General features: G+C 33.7%; 1 pseudogene; it reads right to left on the bottom strand.

Moving 5' to 3' along the window:
• Positions 1 to 5,193: 5,193 nt before the first annotated feature.
• Positions 5,194 to 6,102, bottom strand: LOC145578057 (cysteine endopeptidase RepA pseudogene; annotated as a pseudogene).
• Between the last annotated feature and the right edge of the window lie 15,501 nt (positions 6,103 to 21,603).

Here is a 21,603-nt window from a genome sequence, read left to right as displayed (position 1 = left end):
CCCAAGTGGTGTGTGTATATGGCTTATCCCTTATAAGTAGGGTCGTAGAGATGACGGGGATTAAATTTAGTAAAAGAATCACTTAAGGTATAGTATAACATTATAGAATAGCTACTCTAATAGTTTGACTACTCTTTGCCAATAACTGCCCTTAAACTATAAGGACTATAATTGATAACGATATAAATTCACATTTATATGTCCTAACCCAAACAGCAAAAACCCATTTCAAATCTCAATCAATTTTCTTAAAAAAAACCAGCAATTGAACAAAATTGAGAATTTCAGAATCTACAGTAATAGAGATAATAACAAAGTTCAAACATTTTCTGATGCGAGCGGTGGGGTAAGCACAGACAGATTATTAAAATGCAATGATCACAAAGAACCAAGGTATATTGTTAACAAAATAGGAGAGAATATTACTATTAAATGATGACTTGTTAAATCATAAACTAGTAGAAATTATCAGCTTGCTTCCTAAGATGAGCGTGTAGCTGTTCAGGAAAGAAAAAGGCAGAAAGCTAAGTTAATCCACTCTTATTGGCAGAGATTAGACTATTCAAGTCTCAAACATGGTGTTGGACATCATAAGAAATAGGAAAATTGAGAAGGTTAGCATCATTCAGTCCATTCCTCTCTAATCTTTGATATTCAGTACCTCATAACAAATGACATACTTTACAACCCCTGCATTTGATCAACAAAACCAAAAATTAAATTAAGATATATATATTAGAAGGACGGAGTCGTTTAATTCTACGTTTTGATTCATTAACTCTGGTACGAGCAAAAATTTCTCAATACACTCAAAATTTGGCTTGAAATTCTTCAAAAACTAATGTTTCCAGTCACATGCACTTCTCTAAACAGTAACAAGAACATTATTAGTCTTGCTTAAGTTCATAATTATCTTAAAATATTAAAAAAAAAAAAAAACATGAGCATTTTCCAATATATGCATGCTACTATGTTAGTAACTTGCATTGTTAATAACTAGAGCATTTTATTAAGCACGAGATTACTAAAATCAGAAGCTTGTTCATGTTCGTCAATCTTGTTTCCCTTAAAATAGTGATAATTAAATCATCAAATTTCCCACAGAAGTATAAAATCAAACACACAATATATCACAATCAATTTTTTTTTTAAGAATTGAAAAGCAATACTGAATCTTCCAGCACTGCAGATTATACATGAAGGCACCGGCGGTTTAGAAATTACAAAAATCAATTTCTCTCTTGCGCTCGAAACTATCTCCACCCATATCCTCAAAAGTGGATGTTGTTTGATTCCAGATTACTCTAAAACCCGAGTTTGCAACTTTTTAGTTATAAAACCCCAAAACTTCCATTAAATTAAATTACAAAACAAAAGAACAAACCCTAGAAATCTTTTTAGTTCTTATATTTTATCAAATAATCGTGTATAATTAATCAAAAATTCATAAATTAGGATGAGATCGAGAGCATACCTTGGTATATTCTTGTTGAATAAGCTAGAGAGGAGTTTTAGAGGAGAGAGAAGTTGCGAGTTTATGCGAAAAAAAATGCATAAAAGGAATGAGGGTGAAGGGAACCCCCCCCAAAAAAAAAAAATGAAATTAGTAACAGACCGGAATAAAGTCCCTTACAAGTAATACGGTCCATAATGTTTGACTTATTATTTGTAACCGGCGTTCTTTACTTTCATTACTAGTAGTTAGTCAGCCTATCGCTGATCTACTACTTGTAACTGACCTTTGTTATGCCACTTACTAATACTATTTTATTTGTAACCAACACTATCTATGTCAGTTACTTATACTCTTGTTGTAACTAACGTAAATTAAGCCAGTTACAAATAGGGGGTTATAAATAGCAATTTTTCTACTAGTGATTGTAGACATCCATTTGATGAACATCCCAAATTTTAACTGTTACTACCGCAAGGAAAGTCCGAACTGTCACCATTTTTGCCATGGGAGCAAATGTCTCATGTAATCTAGACTTTCGACTTGATGGTGGCTGAATATCACAAGCCTCGCTTTCAATCTAAGGGGATCTCCGTGCTCATCATATTTATCTTTATAGACCCACTTACTTCTGAGTGCCTTTTTACCGGGTGGTAATTTTTCTAGCACCCAAGTTCCTTGTTCTTCGAGAGCATGTATCTTATCTACCATGGCCTTTACGCCAACCCTCATGCTTCATTGCCTCTTCAATGTTTCTCGGTTCATTCCCACCTGTAATCGCAGCAATATATTTTCCATGTTTCATAGAAAATCGGTGAGAATCAACAAAGTGTGTTATAGGACACCAAACGCAACCCAACCCAGCCCAAAAAATCGACAACCCTCATTACACCCTTAACCACCACGAAACAACCACCAATCCTTTTTTCCCCACCTCAAAACGACCCCTTCTCGCCATTTCGCGACGTGGGAAAGAGAGTTAAGGGTTTTCAAGTAGGGGAAGGAAGGAGGAGGGTTGTCGGGTGGTTAGGTTTTTGAAGAAGGTAGACGCGGTGGGGGTTAGGGGAAAAGGAAGGGGTCGGGGTGGGTCAGCCGATTTTGGTGGTTGAGGTGGGTGGTCAGCCGATTTTCGGCGAGCTGAGGAGTGGGGTTAGGGTCTGGCAGTGGAGGGAAGGTGGCTGGGCAATTTTGTTTTTTTTTTTATTTTTTATTTTTTATTTTTATGTTTTAATTTTTTGTCTTTTCATTTTTTTTTTATGTTTTTATGTTTTTTTTAAACATTTGGACCAATAACGTGTTTGTACTTGGCTTTTAAAACCCCCAAAAAAAAAAAATTTAACAGATGCCGATCATTGGGATCATTGGAGGCAAATGAATATTATATTTGAAATTATTAAAAAAATAAACCTAAGTTCGGATTATTAGAAGTAAATCGCCTATAGTTGGGATTATTAAAGTGATATTATAAGCTACTATGCTAATATAAGGTGTATTTTTGATAGGGAAATTACGTAAGAAGGAAAAAAAAAATGGAATTTGGTTTTATAAATTCAATCTTTTAAAATTTAATGGAACTTTAAAGTAATTTGGTAAATTCTCTATTTAAAAATCTATGGTAAATTAGGAAACTTCAACCTGAAGTTTTCAAGTATTCCGTATTAGTATAAATCTGCCTGACACCCAAAAAAAACACACACAAAGTCACAAAGTCACAAATTCGTTCTGTTATGAGGCGCAACAACTCTCCAATTAAACTGCTGCAAGCGTTCGAGTTCTTGTCTAGTTTTAACTCTTGTACTGTAAGTCTATCTATCAATTTTTATATGTTTATTAGATTTATCATTGTCACGCCAAATTTGAGCTCTCTCTCAGTTCTCCATTGAACTTGAAGCGCAGTTCAAGTTTTCCATTGAAGCATAGTTCAAGTTCTCCGTTGAATCACACTTCGCTTTCTGATACTTGTCTCCCCATTGAACCAGCTTTTGATGTATGTTGTTTGTTTTTGTTTTCATCATTATCAATTTCATAATCTAGGTTTTATATTTGATGTAATCTAATTTAATTGTCAGTGCATTTTCCTTTTTTTCGAGATTATTGAATCAAATTTGGCTGTTAATGTATTGCACCCTTTAATGTTAGGATTGAACTATGAATTTAATGCGGATATTTTTTAAGTGGGGAGATTTTTATGTCAATTTTCGAGTTTAATATAGTAACTATTTTAATTTTTCAATTTTTGCAATTTGTAATTTTTGAGAAGAATTTCTTATGAATAATTGGTCTAAACTCTAAATTAATGTTTTGCGTTGTTTTCAGACAGTCCATAAATCATGGTGTTCAAAATGTTATCCAATGTTCAAAAGCACAGAGATATAAGGCAAAGGTCATCTCATCAGCATAAGATTGCCTGTCCTTTGTCTTCATCAAAGTTCAATTGTGACATTACAACACGGAAAATGATTCCTACTATATCAGATGTTGAACTCTCTCCATCAAGAGCCCTGCGTAATGCACAATTGATGATTCGGTAAGCAGAAACCATAAAGAAGGCCCAAAATCACACATTGTTGGAACCGGTAATTGCCAAATCTTAGTTTCTAATCACTTGGAAAGTTCAGTCTTTCATTTGATTCCATCTGCAAATTTTACTCATATGTACTTTTCAAACGTTTAGGGTGCTGAAGCTGATATAACAAATCGGCAGCACGAGAAGAAAATAATGCAGAGGCGGCAACATGAAGGTGAATATGCATTCATTACTATCTTCTGTGCGGTTGAATACATGAAGTTTTAACTTAAGCCTTCAACTGCAACTAAACATGCTATTCATTTTACAGAGACAGTTAACATGGATGCAAAAATAAGAGCTGCCAAATCAGCTTTGCGATCAAGAGAAGAATCTAAACTCATCAAAAGGCAAAGACAAGAAGCGAGGGAGGCAACCCGAATGGCCATTAGAAAGGTCAGTTGAATTTTAATAACTCTTAGAAGTTATATGGTTGTAGGTTGTGAGATTTTTAATTTATTGTTAAAACTCAACCCTTCTTTACTTTTTTGCAGATGGAACAATCTATAAATGTTGACGACAACCTTCGAGTTATGAAGGATCTTGAGGCTTTGGTTGGGACCTCTTTGGTAGTGATGTGACCTGATCGTTTTAGGAGACCATTAGAACAATTGGGTTTATATATCAAAGAAGAGTACACTGTAAATTATGATTTCGACGATGTTTTTTTTAGAAGTAGAACGGGAAGAAGGGGAGTTAGTTCTTTGAATTATTAGAGATATTAGGGACGCTCCCACGCGCACGTGCTAATTATTGTTGTGATATTAAAGGAGGGGATAGGCAGAGGTTAACAGTCAAATTAACAAATATAATTAGAACACTAGCTTTGTAAGATAGTAAGAAAGACATATGTTATTGGTGTTTAAGTTATTGTTGTTAATTTGTCTGTTTATCTTATTAATCTCTTTCTCAAAATACATGCCGTAATAACATGTATGTATTAAAAACATAAGGAAATGATAGATTTGACATCTCTATCTATACCATAGAATTTATATAAGAGATTTTATTTTATTCATATGAAGGGGTGTTTGGTTATTACGTAATACTATGAGATTAAATTAGGAATGAAATTAAGATGATATAGCCCAAATTATAACTTATTGATTCTTCATATCTTGTATTTGGTTATTTTTTGGAAAAAAATTTGCTCTCCTTTTGGGGATCTGATTCTTCATGTTATAGACCCGAGGGAGTAATATTTTAACTTCAACAATTTAATGTTTTCATTTCCATATGCATCAGTCCCATACCCGACGACAGTAACAGCATGATTAATGTTTTCACGGCCACAATCCCCATTATAGATACTATTGCTACAGTGTCTGAAGTCAAGCCCATGAATATCAATACAAACCGCGGCAGGCTGTTGCGAAACTGCTTTCATAAGGGCAGACTCATCGTTAGGAACCCTTTGAAACCCGTCTATTGTCACTGCATTGCTTCCAAGAGTACTAGCCTGACACTGCGACTGATTGTCCTGATATGGGTACTCGTCTTCTGTTGATCTGTCTTTGTTCTGCTGAATAAATGTAAATGATTTCGTCATCTGTCCGCCACCACAGCCGTAATCTTGAACAAAATCGAGAAGTTCTTGCTCTGATAGTGAGATTAGTTGTCCTGTTTTGATTTTGTTTAGCCCTTCTACTGCCGCGACTGCTGAGAATGCCCAACAACTTCCTGTAATTTAAACAATATGAATAAATAAATAATACTAGTAATAAAAAAAAGCAATATAACAGAATAATAGAAAGTAATCAATTAATTTTCAACTATATTTGCTTGGGAGTAGAGGGATTCCCTTACCTCCCCCCTCTATTTTCAAGTGTTAAACAACGAAGCCCCCTCTACTCTCAAGCATTAAATTAACCTGCAAAGCTGGAATGGTTTAACCCATGAGGTGTCGGTTTAGTAGGATCATTCATATAAAAAAATAAATAATACTAATAATTGATGTGTTCATACCGCGTAACCCCTGGTCCTTAACTTCCATGACGGCTCCTTGTTCTCTCCAATCTATTGAAGGTAGGATATCATCATCGGTAAGATTTTCATACCTAAACCGGGTTGTCCTTGTGTTCATTGATTCCGAAATAAATTGCTTTTTAATACCTGTGTGAGTAGCTATTAGCTCCTCTGTAGTTAAATCCGTGAAGGCGTTTCACTGCGTTTGTACCTAACGTATACAATTTATTTGATGCATTAGCATTGAAATTATCTATGTATTCAACATTCGTCTTGAATATGTTGAAACGCTTCTCCTTTTAAATCTCATCCCTTAGACACATCCATATTCAGCCATCCAAAGCTCGTACCTCTCCCTTAGTGATAAGCTGGCCTTTTGATCATCGAGAGGGACGTGCCAAGGGTTGGGTCGCCCAAAGCCCCAAGACAAGGACTAAGGCAAAACATAAGAGGAGTTGGAAATGTTGGTTTGTGAAAGACATTAAGAATAAGATAGCAAAGGTATATAGTATATATGTTGTGTATAAATGCACTTACGATATTGTAAGTGATCTAATTTTATACGCAATCTCAATTACAGTATTCGATATAATTAGCTAAAATCCATGCATGTATTCATCTTATATTAATGTTTACCAGAATTTACGTGGTTGATGTAGAATCATACTTTCTCTTCCCTCCAGTACTTGTGGGTCTAAGTATGTTGTCAATCTACTTTCTCTTGCTGTTTTGAATTGTTTGCATACAAAAATTATCAGTGGATATAATAAATCGTCAACTTCAATATATTAATAAGGTCTTGGCTTAGTGGTTGGTACAGATTGTGAGCCTAGGTCTATGGTTCAAAATCATCCTCCCCCATTTGCAACTAAATTGTTACCCCCTCTGTGTTGATACTAGCGTTAATAATTTATTAAAAAGTAATGAATGTGAGAGGAAACATATAATAAAAAAAGTAGTAATGGGTTTGGGTAGGACCATGAAAGGAGAGAGATATAATATTTCAATGTAGCTTTTTTGTCAAAAAAGAAAGTGTAACACTTATTAAAACACGGCAAAATTTGGTAAGTGTAACACTTATTAAAACGCGTAAAGAGTATATAGATATTATGTTCTTGTAGTTCATCCGTACAAAAATAAAAATTTAAATTGTATTACTCAAAATTTATCATTTGGAGCGGCTATGCCAAAAGATCGAGAAGACAATGAACAAATGTATGTAATTCTTTAGTTCCTTAATTATTGCACCTTAACACTTTTCAGTTTTCACTCTATTAATTTATATTTTATAATTAAAAAAAAAAAAATTAGTCATACTCAGGTCTTGTTAAATTTGTGTTGATATCTATTTTTGTACATAAAAGGTGTTCTTTTAATGGTTTCAGTATCTGCGGGATTATTAATCATTTTTATAAGCATTTAATATACTTTCTTTTTTACTATTAAGTTGGGAATTTATCGACAATTCACGAGTAAATCGGTGTAATAAATGTTTATTTATTGTCTATTCTTTTCACTTTTAATTTCTTATATGCGGACTATAAATATCTTTTTCCTTTTTATAATTATAAATCTTGCATAATAGATGATATTTAAGGTTGAAAATGTGCATTGGGAATTTGGGATGTGGAAATCCCTTCCCCCAAAATCTCCTAATGCATTATATAGGGAATGGTTGTAAATTTAATATAGTCTACTTCCGTGTGTGTAATGAAAATTATTCAATAATAATACCCCTCCAGCAAGAAAGTAATTATGTTTATATTTTAATATATTGATGGAGTTCTTGGAGGTTCGATGAACACTCATAGTTGAATAACGTAAATGTACACCATGTACAAAATACCATATAAAATTAAATTGCATAGTTGTGTAAGGTTGAGTGTTGTTCGTTCACATTTTAAGAAAGATAAAATTGTGTTGAACCTAATTACAACGGACATAATAAGTCTAAGAAAGGGTGGTGTGATTAAAGGTGTCAATTCGGATAACCGGATGGAGTTTTGGTCGGTCTATTCGGGTCGAGTCTGTTCGGGTCGGATATATTCGGGTCAAAATTATTCTTTTAAGTCGGGTCGGGTCAAATTCGGGTTGGATCAAATTTGGGTCATGGTCTATCGAGTCCGGGTCGGATATGGATCGGGTCAACTCCAGATCGGTTCATGTGTAGGCTCGGATAAATTCAGATCGGGTTCAAAACGAGGTTAACCGGGTTAATTACGGGTCGAATGAATTTGGGTCGGGTTGATTTTGATTCGGATGATTTCGGTTCGGTCAAGTTCGATTTGATTAAGATAAGATTGATCCGTTGATTCATTAATTGGTCAATTTCGATTCAATAATTCCTTTCTGTGTTTGGTTGGATTTTAATTGAGTTGACCCAATTCATATCCAAGTTATTATTGAGTTTTTACCTTATTATCCGATCAATATCAAGTCATTCATGTATCATATTTTTTATCGAGTTGAAAGAAGAAGTTTTAATGTTCAAGTATAACAAATTATTTGTAACAAATTTTAGATGAGACGAATATAATTAAAGCTTAAAAAGTAATTTTCTATAATTGGTATGTACATGAAGTAAACTTGTTACTCCGGATTATTTCTTTGTAGTAAAAAAAGTTAACTTATTAATAATTAGTAAATATGGTAGTATAAGAACTTGAATAAAAAGGTCAATAATTAATTATGGTCAGGTTAAATTCGAATCGGGTATCAAATCGAGTTAAAATCGGGTCGGGTTAATAAATGTTCGGGTCAAAATAAATCGGATTAGATTGGTTATTTGTCGGGTCAATTTCGGATCGGGTTGAGTTCGGGTCAGGTCAAATCGGTTCGGTTTGAGTTCAGGTCGGGTCAAATCGGATTCGGGTTGAGTTCAGTTCGTATCAAATCGGTGCCGGGTTAGGTTCAGATCGAGTCAAATTCGGATTCGAGTTGAGTAGTTCGATTACAGATCGAGTTTGGATCTTGAATTTCTCGGATCAAATCGAATCTGTTACAATTTAAAATGGATAGTTTTTTTCTTGTCGTTTCGGTTTTGACACCTTTAGGTATGATAACAAGATGTTAAGTTGTAACGCTCCATCGCCGAGCCCATTATATTAGCGTGACATAGTTTGTCTGGATTACAGAACCTTGGTTCCTTTATATTTGGATGTTTTCGGCAATTATCTGGCTATTGTTTTATTGAAGAAATGGAAAGGAAATAAGGAATTAAACTGAAGATACGACAAATGTAAATGGATCATTAGCCTATAACCATCCTAAAATTTAGGGTCTATGGCTATTCTCATGAGTCATGACCATCCAAAACTATAATAATAATAATAATAATAATAATAATAATAATAATAATAATAATAATAATAATAATAATAATAATAATAATAATAATAAATAATTCTTTTCTGCCTGGTTGTGGGCGGTTCCAATATCGGGATTGGATCAGACTATAAATGGTAAGGCTTACATTCTGTTCTTTGCTACAGATTGGGTGTTCCATTGTTCTCGATTTTGGCACCGTGTTTTGCTTGCTCAAGGGTTTTCGATGCGGATATATTTGGAGATCATGCAGTGTCTTGTGCTGGGATGGTGGGTATTAAATATCGGCATAATGTTGTTCGCGACCCTTGTTGATATTTGTTTTCGGTTCGGGATTTCTGCGAAAAAGGAGGTTAACATTGAGTTGACTGGATGCAACGATGGGGCTCTTCGACCTGCAGATGTGTTGCTTTAATCTTGGGATAGAGGTCTTGATGTGTGTGTTGACTTGACGGGGTCTTCTCCTTTGACACAATCAGGGTTGTCTGACTTTGTTCCTGGTCGTGTTGTGTTAGTTGCTGCTCAGCGGAAACGGGATAAGTATGGGTTGCGTTGCAGGGCTATTGGTTATGGTTTTCTTCCCTTCTCCTTTTAAAATAATAATAAATAATTTTCAATCTCTTTTAAAATTAAAATTTAATTGTCACACAAGCAATATAAATGAATAAGATTTTAGACTTTAAATCTAAGTGCCTCATAGGTATAAAAATATTTAATAGTTTAAAATAAGTATAAAAATAAAATTTTATTTTTTTTATTAGAAATTTTATTTATATAAAGAAAAAAAATTACAAAAATTGTGTTATTTATGATATATAGTATTTTATTTACAAAAATAAAATAAACGTGGTGGCTCACAATCTTGCTAGTTATATTCCTTTTGGTGTAAAACAAATTTGGGAGGGGGTGGGTAAGGCGGTTTCAGTGGCATTCTATACTAGTGGGTGGCGTAGTTGAAGAGTGGTTTAAAGAGGTCATGTGCATCGCATGTGGTCGGGTCAACGCCGGGAAATAGGGTTAAATCCTCTTTTCCGGCCAAAGGTATGTCATTGCAAAAAAAAACTTTGATTAAGGTGTGTTATTGCCAAAAAAAAAATTTAATTAAGGTATACCATTGCAAAAAAAATTTATAAGATGGTCTCTTGCGAAAATCTTCTTATAAAAGGTTGTATTTTGCAAAATTTCATTTGGATTATAACGAAAATTACCTGATTTTTTGCTCCACTCCAAAAAAAACCAATTTAATTTTGCAACTTCAAACTCCTTGCTTTGAGAGAAAAGTAGGGGAAGTGTTGTAAATTTTTCATATCTTGCTCTTATTGTCTTTTTTTTTTGTTACAAGATTCAGACGAAGTTATAAAATATCAAATTTTGATTTTATGATACAATATTGTAGAAAAGTTTAGAGTAATAATTATTATATGAGCAAGTACATACTAATCGCGCTCGATATTCTATGAAATTTTCAAGAACACACATAAATACTCCACAAAACAAATAAGCCAATAAAATCCAGGTCACACCTAAAACACAGAGTACTTTCAAAGTTGAGTTTATGCATATTGATATTCTAGACAAATATCTACTCTCTTTTATTCACAATTCACAAACTAGGTTAAAATCCCGTGCAATGTACGAATTGTTAAATACTTTTAACAATAATATTACAAAATATAAAGTATATAAAAAATATTCAGAATTATTTCAGATGGGTATACATGGAATATGATTGTGGAAAGAAAATACATAAGATAATTTAAAAATAGTAAATAGTTTACTTAAAGATTTTGCAAAAAAAAAAAAAAAAATAAATAAATAGAGAAGTGAAAAAGGCGGGAAAATTTTTCACAAGATAATGACAAGTGTCATGAAATGATTTGCTTTTAGTATATGTTAATAGATAGAAAAATATAGTACATTTTTTTCGGAGAAAGGGGAAAACATCTACCTATTTAAGATCCTAATGTTCTCTTAAGATAAGGTTAATAACATCATATAGATCATATACAGAGTGTTGTTTTAGAGTATTTTTAATAGTTAAGAGCATCTCCAATGGTTTATTATAGAGACTTGGTTGCAAATTTTAAAAGTATCAAAACAGGGATTGTAACAACATTAGAAGACCTGCTTCAATGAGCAACAACTTTGTAGCTTGAAACCTTTGTAGTTCAAAAATCAGATGTGGTAAGATAAGCAACCTGCTTCAATGAGCAACAACATGTTGTAGCTTGCTATTGAAGATGCTCTAATGATTGACCTTAATCTAAATATATTTCAAGCTATTTATAATAATACAAATATACTGAAAATAGGATAGTACACCAGGGTGCATGGTGCACCCGATAAATAAAAAAAGGCGGAAATAACATAATTTGGTTGAACAAAGAACATACAGTTTGACAAAGAATATACCTATATATGTTTGATAATATGTTCTTTTATACTTATGTTTTTTAAACATATATTGATTAAAGATGTTTTTTGAGTTTCAATAATACAAAGTATGTTATTTGAATTTGGCTCATCTGTTCTTTGAATTTGACTCGTATGTTTCTTGAGGTAATGAGTGACGCACACATTGTTTTTTTTCATATATATTTAAATTATTTTTATTATCGTATGTTTTTTGAGTTTGATCAATGTGTTCATTAGGTATGAACTATATGTTTTTTACATTATAACTTATGCTCATATGTGATTTTGAATTTTAAAATTTGAAATTTAATTTGAAAATGAAATTTTGAAATATTTTTAGTTGAAAATAATTTTTGAGGGTTAAAACTAAAATTATTATGAAAAGTTGAATTTTTAGTGAGAGAAAAAACTATTTTTGGGGAAATGATATATTTGGTAAAAAAAAATTTCTATTAATGTGTAATTTTTCATGAAATTTTAATAAAGTTTTTATTACGTTCTTTTTGTAATGTCTTTATATTATTTGGTAATGCATGTTCTTTGTCAAACACTTATATGTTTTTTTTCAAACACTTATATGTTCTTTCTGTGTTTTTTTTTTATAACTAGGTGCACCATGTGCATGATGCACCCTGGTGCACAGATCAGGCATTTCAAATATACAACCCATTCAGATTTAAAATAAGATTAATAGTTTATTATTTATAAATTATAATATTCGATGTTTGTATTGAATGTCTTGATCATGCATGAATTTGTATTCAATTAAGTAGGTGTACGTAATATTCATAATTTTATAATCAAAGTTTTAAAATATAGTTTACTTAAAGAATAAAATGGACATTTCTTGTCAAATAAAAAAAAGGCCACTTAAATGTAATAATAACAATTAACAAGCACTAATTAATACGGAGTAACAATCTAACAAGCAAAGCAAAACAAAGTGGGATGACTGTGATATTGTGAGAATAATAGGAGGTTCCACACATTGGGTTGTAGTAAATTCCTAATTATTTTAATACGGAGTAACAATCGAAAGCTTAATAATTAATTTAACTAATAACAAAATCCTAATTTAAATCGTAATAGGAGGTTCCACACATTGGGTTGTAGTAAATTCCCCCGCTCTAGGCTGTAGCTCTTAAAATCTGCAGAGCTAGCGCGTCGATGCCAGCCGAGACAGGTTGTTGAGAAACAGCTTGCATTAGAGATATTTCGTCGTTTTGAGGAACATTTTGATAGCCATTAATTGTCACTGTATTGCCTCCAGCGTTTCAAGCTTCTTGGCGCTGACCCTGATAGCCGTTTTATGCAGTGTATAGGTATTCAACTTCAGTTGTTATGCCTTGGTTTTGTTGGATGAATGTGTAAGCTTTCGAGACATCATCCCTACCACAGCCGTCTTCTTGAACTCAATCGATGAGTTCTTCCTCTGATTGTGAGAATAATTGTCCAAGTTTTATTCTATTTAGTCCTTCTACTGCCGCAACGGTCAAAAATGCCCAGCAAGCCTCTGTGATTATTAAGCATAATAAGTAAAATAACCATTTTAAGACAATACATATATATAAAGTGGGATGACTGTGATGCCAACGGTTAGTTGTTGGTTCTTGGAATAAGCACACTCATAAATCAGGAATGGGTTGGTGCCCAGAGAGTGGTGATCCGGGGGATCAAGGGCAACTGCTGGGAGGAGCTAGCACTGGTTCGGCCCAATCGGCTCTACATGCGGAGATGAACGCCTACCTGCAAGGTCTACATTGGGCGGCAACAAAATCATTGCCAGCAGTAACTATATACACGGACTCTACGTCTATGATTCTACTACTGAGAAATACACAGGTAAGTGATATTGGTCTTCGTTGGACGGCAAATCGAATTCGACAGCTGAGCACATGTTTTGATTGGTGTTGCATCCATAAGGTTCAACGAGACATGGTCCAGAAAGCTCATGACTTAGCTACTATACCCAGCAATAGTCTTTCGTACTTTAATATTTATATGTAATTTGCTTAAGCTTATGTCAAAAAAAAAAAAAAAAAAAAAAAACATATATAAAGTAACTTATTGTTAAATTTCATACCACATTGGCCTTGGTACTTTATCCCTGTAATAGCTCCTTGTTCTCTCCAATCCATTGAAGGCGAGATCACCAAGATGTCATAATTGGTATAAGGTTTTCATACCTGGACTCTCTTGTCATCGACTCATTGGATATGGAATGGAATTGCCTCTTATAACCCCTATGCGTGGCAATAAACTCTTTAGTAGTTAAATCAGTGAAAGCATAAACATCTAATGTGAATAATTTGTTATATGGAGCATTATTACCAAGGCCAATGTGAATAATCTTATACAATATAGTTCAACTAATTTTTTTCACAAACGTTTTGGGGGCCAAGCCCTTGCAAGCCTCACAAAAGGTCCGCCTCTGGTTGGGTGTACGGTGCACTGGGTGTATATAACAAATTCTGGGGCTTGCCCGGTTAATCTTCATGATTGACATAATTGGTCAATCATATTCTCCACCTTAGCTTTTGTGAACCCCACTTGATGAATCAGCAAGATGAAGAATCATTTTATTTAACGTCGTAACCGCAATTGGGTTACTAGACATTAACCATTGAAAAGCTTCCTACTCTTTCTTGCTCCATTAAAACTTCATCAACCTCCATTCCACCATTGAAGCTAGCTTCCCCATCTCCACCACCTTTGAAGCTTTCCCGACACCACCATTGAAGATTCCCTGAAATCCACCCACCTTCCCTAATCTTAAAAGAAAACCCTATGAATTAAGGGCGAAATTAATGGCATGAACAACCCCTAAGGGTAGGGGTGAGTCAGTGACCATGTCCTCCATTCAAGATCCCTCCATTGAGCTTGATTTTCGAAGATGGGTTGTTAATGGTAGAAGTGAGGTTGTCGATGGCGAAGAGAGGAGATGAAATATATATGACGGTGGTTGTGATGATGGTGGTGGTTGTGATGGTGGTGGAGTGCTTTCACGTTTGACATCGATCGCCGATTGAGTGACCTCTTCTCTTGGAAGTTACCTCCATTGTTGAGAGATGGAGAAGAGTGAGGAGAGAGAAAGATGGAAAATGTTTTGTTAACCGCGTGAATTGTGTAACTGTGAGCTGGAGAAGTGATATGGCAAGATTGCCAACTATCAATGGAAAATTTACCATACCATCCCTAAGTAAATGATGGAAATCTCATTTACACCCTTATGATTGACAATTTTTGTTGATCATGAAGATCAACTAGTATTTCCTCCAAATTTTGAAGAGTTGGAGGGAGTAATATATTACTCTCACATAAGATTGATTAATCTCTAGCAAAGTATTGGGAAATTCTCAATGGTAGCCCCCTATTTTTTCTTATTTCCAATGGTAGCCAATATTTTTTTCGATTATCTTTGGTAGCCCTCTACTATTAAAAACTTACATCCATAACCTTATTAAGCCTAAAACCGTTAACTTTAACCATGGTCTAGTTTTAATTTATTGTCTCTATTCAACCATTCTCTTTCCTTAGCTTCCCTTCTTTCATGGCTACCAACCTGCCACCACCCAACCCCGAAACCCCCACGACAACAAGCCAACCACTACCCCTATCTTCTATCTATCCTTAAAAGTACCACAACAGGCAGGCAGGCAGCCGTCGACGCCCGCTGTAACCGGGCTAAAAGCCCAGCCACAACCGCGACCAATTGATGGCTTGATGCAGAATCCAGCTACCGCAGCTATGCCGAAGCCCGGCCACGGCAGCAGCAGCCCCCCTGCCCCTCCCTTAAATTTGCCGACTTGCTGCCCCTGCTAGTCTAACCGTCGTAGCAGATTGACTGAGTAGCCTGCCTAGTCGTAGCAACGACTAGCGGCGTAGCCAGGCAAAGTGCCTAGCCACGTTATTGGGGTCTGGGTTGGGGTCGAGGTCGAGGTTTGGGGAGAAAGAAAGGGTCGGGGTTAGGGGAAACATTCTGGGGTTTGATTTGGATTGCCGGCAGGAGGGGTTGTTAGTCGAAGGTGGACAGAGGGATTGGGGATGTTGGTCGACGGTGGCCAGCGGGATTCTCGTCGGTAGGTGGTTCCTTGGATGCTTGTCAATGGAGGTCAAGGGGCTGGTTGGGGAATGGGTATTTTATTTTCTTAATAATTTTTTTTAAAAAAATTAAAATAGTTAATATTTTTTTTGAATAGTTTAACCTTAGTTGAGTAGTAAGTTAGAATTAACGGAAATATCATCTTAAGGTCACGGTTGTGAAATAATGAAAATTTAGGGCTACCAAAGATAATCGAAAAAAAAAATTGGCTACCATTAAAAATAAGCAAAAATAAGGGGCTACCATTGAGAATTTCTCCAAAGTATTTTATATAATGGATGCACTCGTATAAGATTGACTCATCTATTATAAACTTCAACGTATATACATCGAAATGAGTTTAACGGAATCTTGAAACAAATATCTATCTATCTTACTGTATTAATCATTTAACGTGTCTCACTTTAAAAAGACTATACTTATGATTGCTCCAGGTGGCAACACTCAAAACAAATTTTATTCCAACTTAAAATTTATATTACCTATAAATTGTATGTGATCTATCTCACACTATATTTAATTTCATCTAAAGAATCAACCTCTTTTTGAATTTTTTACTTTTATTTTTATTTATTTATTTATTTATTTATTTTTTATTTTTTGTTTTTCTTGTTCATTAATCGTTAATCATTTATTTTCCTTATAAAATGGTCTTATGGTGAGATAATTAATCAATTAGATATAAAAAACAACAATACTTTAGCAAAAAATTGTAAAATGTTAATATATGAAAAATTGGTTACAAAATCTCCCAAAATTAAATTACAAATATTAAGTATCTTTATTTTATACCGTTTATTCTATAATATTTCCTTATTCTCGCCAATCTATTGAAAGTGGGATGTTATCGAATCATTGAGACATGTAATGAAATAGTCTCTCATAGCTAGTATGAATGAGACTACAAGCTCTTCAGTGGTTAAATCAATAAAAACTTGACGACTGATACAAATATTTTGTTTAAGAAAACAGTATCATTAAAATTCTCTATATACTCAAAAATTTTCATGAATATATGTTAAAACGTTTCCCCTTCAGAAAAAATATGTCGACATAACCTTAGAAGCTATATGAGTTTAGGATATGAGATTTTTGTTGTTTAACTCAACCTTTTACTCTTATGCCGATGAAACAATCTATTAATGTTGATAACAACCTTCAAGTTATGAGGGATCTTGAGGCTTTCGTTGGGACATCTTTGATAGTCATGTGTCCTGATCGTACATCCCGTACTATGTGGAACTAGGAGAACACTAATAACCTTAGGAGACCATTGGAACAGTTGGGTTCATATGTATAAAGGAAGAATACAATGTCAATTATGATTTTGACGATACCTTTTTAGAGGAAGAAGGGAAGTTTAATCTTTGAATTATTAGAAATCTATGTATAGACACACAAGATTGTTAACTTCTAACTTCTATGAGGCTTGAGTGTTGGTATAAGGAACCCTTCCTAGAAGATGACTCTTATCTCATCTCTCTCCTTCATAGTTTTGTACTATCTCCATTGCATATTAGTTGCAACTTTGGAGTATTATTTGTGAGATATAAAATATTCCAAAGTTGCAACTAATATGTAACGGAGATAATGTATGATTCTTTGACGATTATGGTTACGATTATCATTTTTTTGACCCCATGAATCTGTTAAATGAATCTGCATCTAGAGGGTTGTGATTTTAGGCAGTGGCGTATCCAGGAATTTAGAAGTGCGGTTTCAAAAATTGTTAAAAAAAAAAGATATATTTTTTCCACTCGTTTTAATTGTAACATTGGTGATTTCACGTTTGCCAATAGACATTCTATAAAGCTAAATATATTAAGTTATATCAAATTTTTAAAAATTATAAATAGTTGATATCATAAAGATATGTTTCGAGACGAATCTAACAATATCCCACATGACTCTATATATTTTTTCCTAATGTATAAATCACAAAAAAAAAAAAAAAAAAAAAAGGATCAAAGGAGTGTATGTATGGTAAAATTACAAACGTTGCATTTAAAAAAAAACCCAAGAAGTATAAATTAAAATTTAATAGATACTTATAAATTCCGAATTACTTTGGATGACATATAACTTAATATAATCAAATACAATTAGGAAAAGGGATCAATAAAGCATTCGAATTTTCATATACTTTGGAGAAGAAAATTAGGGGAAAAATTAGTTAGGGTAAAGGGGTTTGATGTTTTGAGTTTTTGAATGAGTTTTTGGGATATTGCTTGGGAGTTTAAAGAAGTAATTAAAGCAAAAGGGAAAAAAAAATAAAGCATTCAGAATTTTATATACTTTGGAGAGTGAAGAAAGTTAGAGAGAAAAAAAAAATAGTTATGGTTTGATATCTTGATCTTTGAATGAGTTTGTTGGGGGAGTTTTAGAGAAGAAATTGAAGCCAAAAGAAAAAATAAATTAAAAATTAATGTCACTAGGATTCGAACTCACGACTTTGAGGTCAAGCGCACAAGTATTATCTCCCTTCAACCACTGGGCTATGGTATTTTTCGTATCTCAATAGGCCGACAAATTGATTTTATTCTTTTATTTATTTATTTATTATTATTATTATTATTTTATTTTTTTTTTTTAACTTTTTTCACTTTTTTTTTCCCAAAAAAACAGTGGGTTCAATGAGCCCATTTGAACCCAACGTGAATCCGCCACTGGTTTTAGGAGTGTACTCTGTTTCAGCTTTATTGTTTATGACTTAGTATATATGTTAGTTGCTGTCAGCATATAAATAGCCTATTTTTTGTATAGTGGGAACTAATATTGCACTTTGTAGCCTTGTATGTCAATTGTTCATTGATCGCTAACTATGGAAATATATTAGTATAAAGTTTTTTGGTTGCACTTTCGTGCATTTTATTTTAATCGTTGGTGGGTACACCCAAGTATACCATGCGCATGGTACACCGGAATTAAAATTAGGTTTTTTTTTTTTTAAAAAAAAAAAAAAAAAAAAAGCGGAAAGAGCATAACTAATGTTTGTAATGAATATCACGACTTTATAAAAGAACACAACATTGAAAATTAAAGAACGTGATAATTTTGGTGAAACAATTTTTAAAAAAGGTAAAAGATATTTACCAATTGTTAAATATGGAAGAGAAATAAAGAGAGATGTGAGAGAAATTTTGTTACGTTCGGTATACTGTTCCTTCTAAGACGTGATATATATGCATGTATATTATCTAGGGTTACATCATCGGATAAAATTAAGTACCCAACTCTAAAATATTCTAGATAGAACATGGGATAATAATCATCCAATTATTTTTCCTAACACTCCCCTTGGATGACTATTAAATAAAACAATAACTAAAAAAATTACTAGAATACCCGTACAAAAATAATACATTATAATGCGCATAAGATGCTGCCTCGTTAAAAATCTTACCAGGAAAACCCAGTGAGAAAAAACCATGGTTAAGGAAAAATAAAGAGTGCAGCGCGCATCAACTCCCCCTCATGACTACATCACTTCAAATCTTTAAGATGACACAATCCAATGATGTAAGCTAACTTTTTGAATGTGGCGGTTGGGAGCGCCTTAGTAAACAAATCTTCCAAGTTTTCACTTAAGCGAATCTTAAGGACTTTTATATCGCCATTCTTCTGGAGATCATGAGTGTAGAAGAATTTTGTTAAGATGTGCTTTGTTCGATCACCTTTTATATACTCTTCCTTAAGTTGAGCGATGCATGCTGCATTCTCCTCATATAAAGTTGTTGGAACATCTTTCTTTGAGTTTATGCCACAATTTGTCTATATATGTTGAATTACAGACCTTAACCATACACATTCACGACTAGCCTAGTGGATTGCCAAAATTTCTGCATGGTTAGAAGAAGTAGCTGAAGGATTTATGTCTTCGTAAAGAGCACTTACTAGTTGTATAAGTGGATCAAATTATGGAGATAATTAAGTTCGTCCATTCGGGTCGTCGTTATATCATAGCTAGAGGTACTAACGATCTTTGGGCTAGTAAAAGAGGCCAAAACCCAATTGAATGGATCCTAAAAGGTCACACAAAGGACTTAGATTGAGCATTAGAGGACGAGGCCCATAATGAGCCTCATCCCCTAGGTAGCCGGCCTCCTAACCAAGTCTAATTATAATATAATTATAAGTAGACTAGGTGCCTAGGAAATTAGTGTAGGGAATATTTCAAGCATCCCACACTTGAGCCCCACTGTGATCATACACTTAAGCATGGTGGCGTCCAAAGGGAAGGAAGTTAGAGTAAAAGAGTCACCAACAAGTTTTAGGAACTTGTAAACCGTTCACAGGGTGAAGGTTACACCCCTTCACGATCCATGAGATCGCTAGCTCCATAGTGGTCTGGAACCATGACTAGATATCCGGGGATGAAGGTACAAATCCAACCTAAAAGATATTGAACCTGCCCTAAAAATAGGCCTCTACTTTATTCTTCTCGTATTCATGTGTGCTTTCTGACTAACATACAATCAATAGGTTAACCCTAAACCTGTTTATCTATGTTGGTTGAATTTTAATGCACAAGCAAAACTATTATTGGTGATCACTTGAATTATAATCATATTAGCCTAAACAAGATTATTAATTATCTTATTAAGCATGATTACAAGTAGCATGATTACAAGATTGGACTAGCTATTTTCATAAATAGAGTGTAAAAAGAAATATTTTCAAAAACAGAAAGAGCAATATTTTAATAAAAATATCCACATCACCAGACTTTTCACACTTTCACTTTGTTCGATAATCAAATGACATGAAAGATATTCATCACTGGGTTTGGTTTTTAGGGAGACACATTTGGGTGTCTACAGAAGCCCCCACTTTGACTGAGTTTGGAGAAATGCAAGTTTCGAAAACAAAAGTCAAAGTATCGATAGGGACGGAGAATGATTCAGAACGTTCTGCGATCCTAAACCATTCCTGTAACGCCGTGGCTGTAAGCCACCGTGTGTGACCAGCCTAGGCTAGCCATTGTGGCTGGCTACGTTTCAACAGTCACTATCGTGCAAAGCAGCAGCAACACCAACAGCAACCGCGGCAGCAACGTGCAACGCTTGCACGCTACTGCCTAGCCACCTCAGATCACCTGCCCTCCCTCCCTTCTCTCTTGGATTGACCCCGGTCAGCAGCCACCGTGGCTGCAACACCCAACCGTGGCTGCTGGCCACCTTAATTAAATTCTTTTTTTTTTTGAATTTTTAATTTAATTAAAACAACTTTTGCTAAAATTAAATTAAATCAGTCCATTAAATAAAATTAAATCTCTATTCAATTTTTAAATTAGGGTTCAACATAAAATTAATCCCAATTTAATTCTAACTCTTAAAATTAAATATTAATGATCATACACAAGACATTTTTATGCATGAATCAATTCTAATTAAAATTATGATACATGAAACAATTCGAATTCAACCAAAAACAAGCACAAAAATCAAAATTTAGTTCTATGAATTTTGAAAAATCTGAAAATACTAGGGTTACGGTTCGAAAATTTCAAACAATTTAGAGCTAAATTATAGTCCTCTTCATGGCTATTTTGAGCATAATTAAATCGCATTTAATTGATTCCAAGAGTTAAATCATATTTAATATAATAATTGAACCATAATTAAATTAATTCTCTTAATTGATTATAAAATTATGAACATGGATTTCAAATAATCGTATTATTATAATCAAGCTTATTTATGCAAGAGGCTAAATGATACCACTGTAGGACTTTAGGTACTATAAGTGAAATTTCATGAATTATATTCATACGCAACT

Source organism: Chenopodium album, chromosome 14 (genome assembly GCF_948465745.1).
Source record: "Chenopodium album chromosome 14, dcCheAlbu1.1, whole genome shotgun sequence".
In the NCBI taxonomy this organism is placed as follows: Eukaryota; Viridiplantae; Streptophyta; class Magnoliopsida; order Caryophyllales; family Amaranthaceae; genus Chenopodium; species Chenopodium album.
Note: the sequence above shows the minus strand (reverse complement) of the source record. Positions and strands in the feature narration are given on the sequence as shown.